Source organism: Triticum dicoccoides, chromosome 7B, assembly GCF_002162155.2.
Source record: "Triticum dicoccoides isolate Atlit2015 ecotype Zavitan chromosome 7B, WEW_v2.0, whole genome shotgun sequence".
Lineage (NCBI taxonomy): Eukaryota > Viridiplantae > Streptophyta > Magnoliopsida > Poales > Poaceae > Triticum > Triticum dicoccoides.
This window is the reverse complement of record NC_041393.1, coordinates 625,568,234-625,583,531: the sequence shown is the minus strand read 5'-3', so window position 1 is coordinate 625,583,531 and position 15,298 is coordinate 625,568,234.

The following is a 15,298-nucleotide window of genomic DNA, read 5'->3' as shown; positions in this document are numbered from 1 at the left end:
TCCTGGTCGAGGATCACCACCTCAGCCCGGCCTCCACAGCCGTGCTCCCTCACTGACAATGGCTCAAAGACCGTCGCCGCCGCCACCGTGCCCTCCGGCTCGCGCCAGGCCGGCTCCGCGCCGGCTCGCGCCCATGCCGCTGCCGCGTTGGTCCAAGCCTGGACCGACGCCGCCTCCAGCTCCGCCTCGGCCCGGTTCCTATCCCGCCAGGTCAAGGCTTCAGTGTCGTTCAGGTCCAGGCCAAGGTCCGAGTCGGCACGTCCCTCCACCTCGGCCTGGGCGGCAAGGTCGGACCGGCTCCTGCGGAACACGGCCCCTTCGGCGGCCGCGGCTTCCGCCACCGCCCTCGCCAACGCGATTGGCGACCTGAAGAAGAAGACAGAATGAGCTAAAAAGAAACAGGACTAGCTCAAAAAAATCCGGGCGCAAACGAGAAATGAAGCTTACCCCTTCAAGACCGGGACCGGGGGTTGGCCTCCCACGCCCGCCGTCGCGCTTCTTCTTGGCCGGCCTTCCAGCCCCTGCCGGGTCTGCCATGCGCTTCGGGGCCCGGGGTCGCGGCGCGACGCTGTCTTTCCCATGCAGGCGGCTCGGCGCCTCCCCATGCGAGGACCCGGCTCCGCCCGCGTCGCCTCCTCCCCCGCCCAACGCCACTCCACCAACAGCTGGCGTCAGCATTGCCCGCGCCTTGTTGTGATCAACAATTCAAGACACGTGAAGAAAGAAAAAACACAGAACTTACCCGCGTGACGCCCAGCGCCGGCGTCGAACTCGGCCACCTCCTCCTTGCCAGGGGCCGCGGGCTCCTCTGGTGCCACCGGCGCCACCTACGACGGAGCCCGGGCGTAAGGATGCTGAATCGCATTCAGAAGTATCACCCGCCTCATGTCGGGATGAATGAGAAGGTGCGCCGCAGCAAAGTAAGAAGACCAAGCACTCACCTGCGGCTCCGGGTTCGACTTGCTGTACGGCGCCTTGCCGAACCGCTCGTCCTCTCCAAGGTTGGCCTTGGAGATGTCGTTCACGCCGCGCGCAATCTGCTCCGCGGACAGCCGCATCGACCCAATGCGGTTGGGGTCGAGAAGGCCGACCATTTCGCCGAGGAGGCAGGAGCGCCTCTGGAGCGAAAGGACCCGGTGCATGATGAACGCGGCAAGGACGTCTGTGCCGGTGAGCCCCTCCTGCGTCCTCATCACCGTCACCCGCTCGCAGAGGTTAACGATCTCCTGCGACGGGCGCATGAGTGAGTAGCCCCAGTTCGTCTTCGCCCGCGGTGGCGCGATGGTGAAGGGCGGAAGGTTCATGTGGTCCACACCAAGGTTGCGGACGTAGAAGAAGGAGTTCTGCCACTTCTTCGCGGAATCCTCCAGCGGGATCTTGGGGAAATCCACCCCTGACCTTTTCAAGATGACGGCGGTGCCGCAGTCGGCGAAATCCCCGGCCGACGGGCCTTGCTGCTTCAAGGAGAAGAAGCACGCCCAGAGGTCGATCATGGGCTCGACCCCCAGGTACCCCTCGCAGAGGGTGACGAAGCCGGAGAGCTGGACGATGGCGCCGGCACCAAGATGATGAGGCTGGAGCCCAAAGAACTCCAGGAACGCGCAGAATAAGGTGCTCGCCGGCAGCCCGAGCCCGCGCTGGAAGTGCGTGAGAAAGACCACGCGCTCCTGCTCCTCGGGCCGAGGCCTCTGCTCGCCGCGCGGCAGGCGAACACCGAAGTTCGTCTCCCGCGGCAGGCGCTGCAACGCTCGAAGCTGGATGATGTCCTCGGTGGTGACGTTCGAGCCCATCCAGAAGCCCAACGGCAGCGCCATGGACGGAAGAAGGAGGAAGAAGATGGGCGACGGAGGAAGTTCTGCTTGGAGCAGCGGGTGCCGTAGTGCATCGGTTGCAAAGAGCGGAGCAAGAGCAAAGGGACAGGAGAGCGCGAGCGAGAATAATGTCCGCCGCCCCCTGCCCCCGATTTATAACCCCCGGTTCAAACGTGGGAGAGTGGGATCATCTGCACGCGCGAGTTCCACTACCCCGCAATAAGTGCGCACGTACACATGCAGTAACTGCCCGAGGAAGTGCAACCGGCCCCCGGCGGCGGGCCCCAGCCCGTCACCCAGTCCCGTCACGCGTGTGGCCTGTCAGGCCCCTCCAGTTTCCGGCCACCACGTGGCGCCCGCGCGAAGCCCGAGGGATTACCCCAAGATTCGACGGACTCCTCGGTTCCCGCCACGGTCGGGATGCCGCGATCCGGTTTCTGAGAAAACCGACACACATTGGGTGTTGCCGGACCCGGCACTCGCAAAATCCGCCTTGCTTAAGGGGGAAACTGCGAAGGCCCACTCATCCGAAGACGGCAGACCTTCACAGCTTCGAGGACTACTGTCGGGAGGATGAACCCTGGGCAAGCAACGGAACCCATATCCTCTTCAAAAATAGTGGGGCCCGCATTGCCCCTCAAACCGGCATGCGCCCGGCCGGGTCACTCGACCCGGCAAGGCCAACAACCCGGCCAAACTCTCCGACCCGGCAAGGTACATCGACCCGGGCTCAGCAACTGGCGCAAGGCAGCCGAACCCGGCACGACCAAGGCTTCCCCAACAAGCCGACCCCACCTGTGGCGTGCGCCACAATCCAACCACGGGTCAAGCTCCCGTCTCATCCAGGTTGTACGATTGGACGAGACCTCAACCACCGATGACCAAGACAACAGTGCTTCCACCCATGCCTATGGTCAGCCGAAGCGTGGCAACAGTGCCCCTTACCTACCCGCTGACCGGGGCTGGCGTGGCAATAGTGCTCCCGCCCTCACTGCTGACGGCAGCAAGCGGCAACCTAACGGAGAGCACTGTACGTGAATTGACTCGGCCACGCCCTGATGATCGACAAGACGGCGCACAGTCCCCCTAGGCACGCGGGGCCCGCACATAGGGGAACCCGGCGAACCACAAGCCCTCAGCGGGACCTAGCTCGGTATCCCGGACACCGACAATACGGACCCACCGACTCGGCGTATTACCATTGTAACCCTGGGAGGGTTGATCTATAAAACCCCCCAGGAACCCACGCCTACAGGGGCATGTAAAAGGTAGCATGTGAGACACAGATACAAGGGAAAAACAAGCAAGCATAGGACTAGCCACCAAACCGCAACACCGGAGAGAAGGACCAACCCAAGCCTTGGCCAGCTTCCTTCCTCTTCCATACAGCTCCAGGAGCAACATTGTACTATCGATCATCCAACTACACTCGGCAGGACTAGGAGTATTATCCCTCTGGAGAGCCCCGAACCTGGGTATGTCCGGCGTCCCGCGCCCGCTCATGCCAGCCTCGCCTCTAGAGCCCACCAGCGCCCTTGAGCCTCCTCCTCTCTTTACCCATCCCTTGGCATCTGCCGTGTGCCCACCACGACAATATGGATATAGCCGATCAGGCTAGGAATGAATGGAAGGATTATTAAACTCGTAAGCAATGAAAATTTACTTAGAGTTACCGAATCGGAGTGCGGAATCAATTCACTTACCGATGTTCTCAAGTGACCAACCACTCAGAACTTGGGGATATTGGAATTGGTGATCGATAGTAGTTCGATGAAGAACTCATAAGAAGTTATGTAGTTCCTGCGATATTCCCGAGATACCAAGGGGTAACACTCGAGGGTAAATCAGAATAGAGGTTGGGCAGGCATATTGGTTTGCAGAAGACAAGTGCTTTAGCTTGTCCGCGAAATGGGATCAAAGAAGAACAATCATGGTCGGGACCACGATTGCAAAGAATCAAAGCAAAATACCAGATGGATTATAACAAGAGTTATTATTATTATTTTTACGAGCAGCTTCCATGATAAGTTCTACATCGGGTCCATGGGCATGAACACAAAGGTTCAAGGTCGACTCCCACTTCTTCAATGTGTAACCTTTCATTCACTTCTCGCTTTCGATGGAGTTGTAGTGTTAGAATTTATCTGGCGAAACACCAGAAGAGTATGAATCATGAGAAATCTCGGGTTCATATGGATTATGGAAGGCATAAGTTCAACCCATCGAGTCATTTTTACGAATCTATACAACCATCAACCAAGCAAGAGATACGAGTTCGAAAACAAAGTATCAAAGTCAAAGCAAGTGATACAATTTACCGAAGGTATTATGTATCAGGGAAAAACTCACAATATTTTGGATGTGAAGGACACTATCGGATAACAACCCAACAATGGATCTAGCGATTCACGATAGAGTTGAGGTGAGTAATGGTAAACAATCAGATGAAGAAGGGGATGCAAAGGCATCAGCTTATAGAAACGTGTGAATAATTCGATGCTTGAGTACAAAGGATTCATGGTTTCAAGACGAAGGATCTGAAGCAGAGGCTCTGATCAAAAGATGAGTAAGTTGAATAGACTTAGAAGCGCACCTGATCAAATCTTGATTGGGCAAGAACCAGCCCATATCCAGAGCGATGTCGGAGCCGGAAAGAAAAAATTCCAAGGATTAATTGATGATTGCGAGTATTCACTCACACGTTGAATCCGTAGGAACAGAATGACAATCAGAAAGAATTTTAAAGAATATTGCTAGATATATGGAATTAATCCTAGTGCAAGCAGGCAAGGAGAATCAAGAGCAATAGGTTGCAGAGGATTTTTGGAAAATCACATAGTATTTCCAAGTATTTTGGAAAGCATAAGAACAACTGGGAATGAACGGGTTCAGTGAATTATCTGTAGTGCAAAAAGAAGCCGCAAAGCAGTAGGCACAAAGGATTCTCGGAACAACAGAGAGTGTTAGGGGTAACTTGTAATAACAAGAGAAACTGGGGATGAAGGTACAAACGGCAAGCATGTTACCATGGAGACTTATCGGCGGTTAGAAACTGCAAGGCGTGGACACAGGGTCTCGGGATACATCGAGAAGTGTCTTCAGAGTCTTCTGATGTAGTAGATGATCATCTGTGTTGAAGAAGCTCTCCGGGGGGAGTAGTTACGAGAACCTAAGGTTAGAGTTAGTAAAATTGTTTAACCAGAATAGAAGAGATATCAGAGTATAGACGAGGAATAAAAGATCCTAATACCACCCAATGGCGACGTGGGCCTGTAAGACACACATCCATGTTAGTAAAAGTTTTCTTTTGTAGTAACTAGACTTGACTTCGGCCAAGGAGTTGGAAAGGGGGCCACGTACAGGCATACGGCTCTGATACCAACTTGTGATGCCCTCAATTCAATCATACACTAATCATATACGCAAATGTGTACGATCAAGATCAAGGTCTCACAGGATGATATCACAACACAACTCTAGACACAAATTAAAATAATACAAGATTTATATTATAAGCCAGGGGCCTCGAGGGCTCGAATACATAAGCTCGAATACACAAGAGTCAGCGGAAGCATTAATATTTGAGTACAGACATAAGTTAGACAAGTTTGCCTTAAGAAGGCTAGCACAAAAGCATCTACGATCGAAAAGGCAAGGCCTCCTGCCTGGGAGCCTCCTAACTACTCCTGGTCGTCAGCGGTCTCCACGTAGTAGCAGGCACCGGCGGTGGCATCTGGCTCCTGGGCTCCGACATCTGGTTGCATCAACCGGAAAGAAAAGAAAGGGGGAAAGGGGGAGCAAAGCAACCATGAGTACTCATCCAAAGTACTCGCAAGCAAGGATCTACACTACATATGCAACATTATCAAAGGAAGGTCGTATATGTGGACTGGGCTGCAGAAATGCCAGAATAGAGAGAAGGCCTAGTCCTATCGAAGACTAGCATCTTCTAGAAACCACCATCTTGCAGCAAACAGGAGGGAGTAGAGTAGCATAAAGTAAAGTAGTAGTAGTGTTATCAACCTTGGCCAGAGATCCTTTCTCGACTCCCTGCGAGAAAGCAATCCCAGAGCCATACTATCCATTTATCATCACATTCCAATTCTCATCACAAGTATCCAGTTCTAGTTGTATCGATCGGGATACAACTCCAAGTGTCCGTTACCGTAGGAAAAGCTATCGGTAGATGTGTTTCTTCCCTGCAGGGTTGCACCAACTTACCCACCACGCTCGATTAACTCTGGCCGGACACACTTTCCTGGGTCATGCCCGGCCTCGGCCAAACAATACGCCACAACCTGACCTAGGCTTAATAGAGAGGTCAGCACGCCGGACTAAACCTATGCCCCCAGGGGTCATGGGCCATCTCCCCGGGAACTCTTGCACATTGCGTGGGCGACCGGTGAGCAGACCTAGCTACCTCCTTCAAAAAGGCAGGTGCTTATGTATTCCAACTCGGCGCGCGCCGCTCAGTCGCTGACGTCTATTAAGCTTCGGCTGATGTATACGACGCAGAACGCCCATACTATGCCCATGTGATGGTTAGTGCTATCAGGCCAGAGTCCCCTCGGATCAAATATGCAAATCATAGTGGATTAGGAACGCACGGTAACAAGCAGATACTCACGAAAGATGTGACCCCATTGCCCCGTCTCGAGGACTTGCAGCAAGGGCTAAGAATGCCCGGCCACGCCTCGTAATTATCTCACGGGCACCGTCCAGGTCAACTCGACTCCACATCACTCGCAATTATGGCGCAGGTACCCCACAGGGTCGACCCGTCTTTAGTAACAAGGTTCAGTGTAAAGTCATAGTAATCATAGTAACTGTGTGTCTAAACATCAAGGGGAAAACGCAAGGAATCACCCCTGGTGAATTCCACTCAATGTAATCATCAAGGTGAACGTAAGAGGGACCACCCTCGAGGTTCACACTTGAGGGGTTGCACGACAGAGTCGTATCGAAAGTGTTTAAAGAGGAAATCACCCTCGATGACCACGAACGAATAGCTACACTACAAGGTTAACATCAGAAGTGTTGATGAGGCCTCACCCTCGGTACTCGATAGCAACCCAGTAGTGTTGAGAAACTATGGGGAGAGTGATGTGCGGTGCCAGGGCCTGGTCTTCGATCCCGTTGATCGGGTCTTCTGATAATCCAGCGGCGCAGTCGGGACAAAGTGGGGGTCTCTGATGTGTCTCTACCTAGCCTATACTAAACAGTTTAGGATAAGCATGTGAGGTACAACAGAAGATACAAAAGCAGGCTATGCACCAGAATAGGAGCAATCAATAACAGTACCAAAATCTAATGCAAGCATGAGAGAATGGAATGGGCGATATCGGGATGATGAAAGGGGGGGGCTTGCCTGGAAGCTTCGCTGAAAGGGAAGAAGGGTCGTCGTCGACGTAGTCGATCACAGGGGCAGCATCAGTCTCGGGGCCTACCGGAGAGAAGAGGGGGAAGAAACAGTAAATATAATCAAAAAAAGCACCATAAAGCATGACATGACGAAAAGCAGAACTAGGGTTGACCTAACGAAGTGCTCCACGATATAGGTGAAGGGGAATTCAACCGGGAATGTTTTCCGGTACCAGACCTGTGTCAGACAAATGACCGGAGGGGGGATGTTCCACATTCCGTAGGCTAGGGGCATGTGAAAGACGAACGGACCGCGTATTTGAATTCGTTGGATTTTTCTGAGCAAGTTTCATATAGAAAACATTTTCATCCGGGCTACGATTATTTTTCTATGATTTTTTTGAAGTTCTTAATGGTTTTCTGAAATTCCTGGAATATTATTAATTCGAAAAAAAACATAACAGAAAGGCTAGGTGCACCCAGAGGTACACCAGTGGCCGACAGGTGGGACCAGTCAACTACTAACGCAGCGTTTGACTAGTCAATCATTGACTTGTCAGCGGGTTCGGTGGGACCCGTACGTTAGTGACTCAGGGCCAACTAACCGATTTTATTAAAATTTAACAGATTTAGTTAGAGGCCCTGGGCCCGCTGTCAGTGGGGGGGGGGTTAGGGGTTAAATTAGTGGGGGGTAGCACCTAAACTAACTAGCTGGGCCCACCCACTGGTTTAACCAGCGTGCGCTGGCGGTGGCGTACAGAGGCAACGGGGATCGTCGGACGCGCTGCTCTGGCGACCATTTGGTCAGCCGACAGTAGCTACGTGGAGAGGGCGACGGTGCGCGTCGAGGAGAGGCCGCCTTGGGTGCGGGCATGGCCGGAGATGGTCTACGGAGGCGCCGGCGTCGAGGCCAGAGGCGCGAAGTGCGAAGCAGGGCGCAGGGACAGGGGATGGTCGGGCGCGCGAGCGCATGCGTGCGGAGCGGGAGCACGCTGGTGGTGGCGGCACAGCCTAGGATGGCCGGAGGCGACGGCAACAACGACTGGCAACGGCGACGGCGACTGTCATCCAAAGAAAATGACCCTACAACATGGGAAACGGCAGGGGAGTAGGGGGAGGAGAGGAAGTTGCTCACAGGGCGCCTGTAGAGGAGCAGAGCGGGCTCGGGGGAGGCCTGGGGCAGACGAACGGCGATGGTGGAGCTCCGGCGTTCCGAGAAGGAAGATGACGGCGTGACGGCGCTCCAGCGCCTCCGAGCTCCTGCGAATGGCACCAGGGTGCGTAGAGGACGACGACGAGGAGCTGCGTCATGGCGGAGACGCGCGTGGTGGCCGGTGGTCACGTCGGAGCAAGGTGGACGGTGATGGTGGGCATTCGGGCGAAGCGGAGAAGGGGATCTGGTTGGGAGAGGGAGAGGCGGAGAGGGAGAGTAGCGTGGAGTGGACGAGCGGGGAGGGAGCCCGAGGCGTCGGGGGCTTCCCTTATCCCCTCGCCGGTGACGTGGCAGCGCGGGGCGCCGCGCCGGGTCTGGTGGGAACGAGCTAGGGTGGCTCGGTAGCGTGAACAGAGAGGAGAGGGATGACCGGGAAGGGGGAGGGGGCCGGCCTAGCTGGGTCGGCTGGCTGGGTGGGCCAAAGCCCAGGTGAGGCAGGGGGCATTCTCTCTCTCTCTCTCCTCTGCTTTTCCTTTTCTCCTTTTTTTTGTTTTTTTCTTTTTCCAACAGCTTTTGCCTTTTTTCTATTAGCCATAATGACTTTGCAAAATATGCCACTGGACAAAACAATTTCAAAGAATTATTGTGCACTGCCACAAAAAGAATGTGAGGCTTTTGAAAAAGGTTGCAATTTTTATAAATTAAAAAGCCATTTAGTCTATTGTTTTAGCCACTGCTTTAATTGGTTTAGGCCATTTAAACACCTTGCAAAAAGTTGGTTCACCACCAATATTAACAAATGATTATTTGCCACATGATGGAACATTTTAGTTTTCATGTCTGACAAATATGAATTTTTGACTTCAGGTTGGATTTGAGTTTGAATTGTGATTTGGATCAAGTGAAGATTAGCAACAGTAAATGTGATGACATGGCACCATTAACAGGGGATTACTGTAGCATGACACTGGGGCGTTACACATAACCAACCTTTCAACCGAAGGTTCCCGCCCATGAATATTGTATGAAAACATCCTCCAAAAGCCTCACATGCAGAAAGATACCTATGGAAAGAAGAACAATATCAATACAAATAATATTGATAAGGAAGGAAACACATTACATAATTTCTTAAACATAAGTACGAACCTGCACTTTACGTAATCATCAATCTCATTCCTTCCCGTAGGACGGGGCACAGTAAAAACACCAGTTGGCCTGTTGTCAACATCAACACGCATCTAAACAACATCAGGTCCTTTAGTGAGATATTTGAACAAATACTTGAGTAAGTTTGTTTTATTACACCACTCAACATTTATATGGGTCTCAAACTTCTTTAATAATTTCATGTTGTATAGAACAACCCATTGATTTCCCAAACGAAGAGAATCTTGTTGCCTCAATACGTAACGACCATCATCACGTCTTCGATAAACAGGAAATCCAACATTATGAACCATCGTGTCATCGCTAAAAGACTTAGGGAAACGCTTGGAGCAACACTTATTTTTCATGCAAGCACACTTAGAGTTATATACTCCACATGGCCCGTGGATCATGAATTCGTCAACAAGAGCATAGCCCAAAGGATCAACCAAAGGGTCCGGCAATTCTGCACAAATGAGACTGTCTACGAATGAAGGTGAAGGCTTCTTTGTATTGGCCTTCAACCACACCAAGGTATGCGTATGTGGAAGGCCCCTCTTTTGAAATTCGACAAGGTACAAATTTGCAAACAGAAATCGGGTAGAAAGCGCGACGGCGACAAAACAAATTTACTTTCTTGAGTAGAAAAAATGTTAGACGAAAACGCACATGCTTGAACAGGCCCAAAAAGAGAACCGTCCTTAACACAATCTAGAAACTCATCAAACTTCATGGCAAAATCCCGAGTAGTGATGTCGGGCCGATCAGCTACACCCTGCCCAGGCTCAGAAGCGAGCGCGTCAGCAATCTCTTGCCATTTAGGATTGCATGTAAACGTAACAAACAAATCAGGAGCGCCATATTCACGGCATATAGCCATCCCGTCATGATAATTTAGAAACATATAACGTCGACCACCAGTATGCCATGCAATATAAATTGAACACCAATGTTCCTCCCTGTAGAATTGCCTTCACCCATTGCATCAGATACACCTTGATAAGTTTCTGAACGAAGTTTATCTTACTTCAAGAAATGATACTCCAAACGATCAGATTCAACACAAGAGAATGCATTAACGCTAACTTGCTGACTAAGCCGACCACAACTTGTGTAAGGGTTGACCTCATCCTCACGATAATGAAAATAGTACCTATAATACTCCAGCATAGTAACTTGTCCATGTGGAATGATCACATCCTGAGAGGTAAGACTATCTGCAACTCCATCGTCAACATCGCTGTCATCATCGCTGGACGAACACACGCTATAAAAACCCGGAATAGTTGATGGATAGCGTTTGCTAGCATCAACATACTTAATGCCCAAATGGTAACTTTTATCTCCATGGGGAAAAAGAAGGGGGTACTGCAAAGCCATAAGATTACAATTAAGTGCAGAGATGTGCTTGAGAACACCAGAGTAACTCTCAACTACAACATCAAACTTCCTGCATTGTGGAGTCAAATCACCCACTATAAGTGCAACAACTTCCGCAGTCGATGGACCAGAGAAACGTGTAGCATGCGACCCACCATCATCACCCAAGAAACGTATAGATACCTTAGGCACGTCAACACTGCATAAACATTGCCAAGCAAGCCTAAACTTATGAACCAAACGATGATGTGTATTTAACATTGTAATAAGTGCCGCCACAATCTCAGGATCGGAATCAAGAGAGCCACCATCTTCCCTACTAAATATATAAATCCTGCTATGGACCTCATCAGCTGAATCTACCATATATAATTGTGCAAACTTTGGAGAAAAATTCTCAGCTGGTAAAAGCGGACCAATACGCTGATATACGACTCCTTTCATCTTAAACACATACTGAGCGCCACTAACATTAATATTGTGATCAATATAAGTGCCCAGAGATGTGAAACAAAACATGGAGTTGTATTGTCTAATCAACCGCATAAACTGGGTAGAAGATGCATCTTCATCAAATCGCATCAAACTGTCCAATGGAGAAGGCCAATCACGAAATTTAGGCAAGGAAACCTTGCCACCACGACAACAGCCGATGTAAATAGGCCGACGAACAGATGCGTTCCAGTGATATTGAGACCCCTCAAGAAACTAGTAAAACACACCGCACCGCTCACAAGTAAGATCTGGACCACCGTAATATGAAAGGCCCTTGCAAATGGCTGGAGCACATAAAAACACAAATCGGGAATACCGTGTAACCATAATCCAAATGGAATAACAGACTTGTCAAACCATACTTTTAAGCAAAAGAATAAGATCCTTCGAAAGGGGAGGCTCCATTCCACGCACTACAAAACATAAACCACGATAGTGAATACCATAAGCCTGAAAAGAAAAAAGAATGTGAGCATGCATGCAAAACAAACCTTTCTTCCTCCCCGATCGATTCGAGCATATGAATCTTCTCTTACATCGATTGCGAATGATATCATGATGCTCCATAATTGGAGTAGGCAATACTTGAAGGCCGAAAAAAATAACCAAATTTAAAAGCATAACCAACATAATATCAAAAAACTGATAAGCGGAAAACAAAACATAGTCTCACACAAGGGAGTTAACCGATAAGAAGGCCCTACGGTAAAGAGCGGAACAACCCATGGTCCCGTGAACATAAGTGCTGAGGAGGACCACGTGATCCCAAAAGTAGGAGACTATGAAAAATTGCCCACCGCACAACCTGCAATGCCAACCACGAACAGATGTCTCTCCTGGAAATAATAAACAAAAAAATATTTATATATACACAAACAAATGGAAACATACACGCACATAGTCATGTCGACCACAATGAACAACCATGCCCATCGACAGCATGCAATCTGTAAACATACCATCGCATGCATAACCCATGCACAACAAACATGTGGACTATACAAGTCGCATGGAACATGCACATAACGACACATCAGCATGCACACGAAACCCAAAAAACAAACAGACAACTACACCTACTACGTGCATGGCCATACACACCCATCGCTAGCCAATAAAAAAAAATCACCCATGCACGTAGTAACATCCGTCACATGCATGGGCCATGCACGACAGCCCCGTGCAGCAGGAAATTTCTTAGTAATGTAAGCACTAGCACAAATTTCAGGTAATGGTATAGCACCCGTTGGGGTGTACCAGTTGATTATTCACAAGAAGTTAATCATACTTTTGCCCTGAAATAAAGATGGTATTTCTTTTACCATCATAGGAGAATGTAAAGTGCACTATGGACATACAATCAGATTAAGATCTGAGACTGCCTTATCATGTAATCTCAACTTAGTGTTGATTTACACACAACAGAATTAATTATAAGCCTCAACGGACTCTAAGTCTTGAGAATGAATGAATAATCATTCATGTGATGCTTATAACAATATATCACGCATCAATGAAGGCTCAAAGGGAAAATGGATATTCATCATCCATTACATACTCAGTTTGAGAACCGAGTCATTGCAATGACACATATATGCAAATATGCATATTGTCAGCTATTTATAGATAGCCATGACATTTTCTACAGGTGGAGTTTCTGTGGCAACAAGCCTCGGGTCGACAAAATCTTTGATGTCCATGACCCATCTTTAAATAATTACTCACACCTAATGTCATCTCATCACGATTCTTTTCGAAAAAGGTCAGCCGTATGCTGCATGAAATGCCCATGCATTAATTTACCTTTAGTAAATTCAATAAGACGAAAATGCTATGGCTAGGCATAATCATAGTCATGGTGATTCTTAGTAACCCATATGGTAAACCTTCCGCAACAAGATAATCACCACAATGTGGTGTAGATCTTCAAATTAACGGCAGTCACCTCAAAAGGGACAAACCTTTAATTTCCATAAAACACATGGAGGTAGCCGACCACCTAGTGGTGCCTCACTCTTATGGACAGTTTCCATTGATCATAGCCTCCATAACCTTATGTTATTTATAACACATGAAGTTAATCGCCATAAAATGACGTAGACCTCTCAGCTGTGCATGAAACTTAATTCATAGCTGTGATGGTGTCTCATAAGTTGTGTATGCATGGAAGATAATCACCAAACTATGCAAGTGTTTTGTATAATTCTCTTCATAGCATAATGTGTACCATAGTCGCCACTAATGCCTTGGAATCCTCTCCTGACGAAGTATGTGACACTATAGACACAACCAAATGACAAATACTATGAAATTGACAAATATTTGGAAAAACATCATGAAGGTAGGCACCAATTGTGTAGGCCTTATAATGGCTATGTCATAAGTGTTGTGCCTTCATTTTGCTTGAACACATGGAGATAATCACTACTAAGTAGTGTAGACCTCACTCTTATGGAGCTTCTCACAATCTTGTGTTAATTAAAAACACATTGAAGGTAATCACCACATCGTGTGGTTTAGACCTCGCAGTTGTGAACGAAATTAATTTGTTGCCATACTGCAATCCATAAGTTGTGTGCAAAATTGAAGGTAGTCATTATGTCAGGATGACACAATATAGACCTCACAATAACATTGGATAATCTGCAATTAAGCAGTAGGTGTCATTTGTCGATTCCTTGTGACAAATATAAATTTGACATAGTCAGGCAATTTCATACACTTCTCTCTCTACCTTATGTTTCCCAAATTTCCAAGCAAATTCCACATTTGATGCGAATAATGAAATCAACATATTGCTGCGCAACCGTATTGCTCATGTAATACAAATAAATGCAGAAGTATAAACATACTTGTACAACATATATGAGGACTTGGAAGGCCTCAAACTTGATGTAAAAAGATGCATAATCAATTATTATGCAATTCAGCAAGACCTGATGGTTTGTATATTTGCTTTGAAACCTAGGGCATAAAATGCAAATAACAATAACCTTATGGTTAAATTGCTGAAAAACAGTAAGGCTCCAGGCTAAACTGTTAAGTTTTAAGTCCAACGGTCTTGACAGCTTGTTTGCAATTTTCAATAAGACCAAGGGCTAACCCTCACGGTCTTATAAGCCCGAGGGCAGAAACAGAAACTGCAAGGACTTATACAGGATTATAGAATAATCCGAGGGCTAATTGTAAAATAGCCAAGGAGATAGGCTTCTCCATCTTCCCGTGCGGTTACCAATTCTATGGGAAAAAATAACCATCCCTATCGCTATGGTTCAGGCGTGCTGGAGCGCTTTATCTCACGGCGAATTGGCTGCCACGGGATCGAGGCCAAGCCAGAAACGTAGTTTGCGTGCGCATCAGACACTGCCTCCGCGCCAAGATTCGCGGCCGCCGCGAGTGCTACGCCGGCCTTGAAGACGCCACCACGTTGCTACACGGCAAGCCGGCTGCCATGAAGGGTGTCGTCGTGTGCCGCAACACCGATTTGGGGTCATAGTCGGTCCGACTTACCAGAGTACCACTGTGGACGGCGTCAAGCGTCGTCGAGGAAGAACTACGCCGTGGCTGTTCATGCGTCCTCGACGAGGCCACAGCCGGTTTATGTTGCCCAGCGCCGGAGCGACATAGTGGCCGTAGTTGTTGGCTTCCGTTCGTCCGTTGGTCTGGTTCCCAATGCATCGAAGCCACAACAGTGTTGATTAGCATATTTATATTTAATCAAAACGAGAACAATCGAACGAGACATCTATTGATCCACCAGGATCAATTCCTCTGATCTTTCTTAGACAGAAGTTTGGCGTCCGTGCAACCGATCGTTCCTGGATATCGTGGTTGCTGTTTAGCGCCACCGGCGATGTCGCGTCTCGCGCGGAAGTGTGCGACGAGATTCGCCTGGTCTATGGGGGAGTCGTCGTGGCCAAGTGCCACCACGCCAGAGATCGATCCTCGG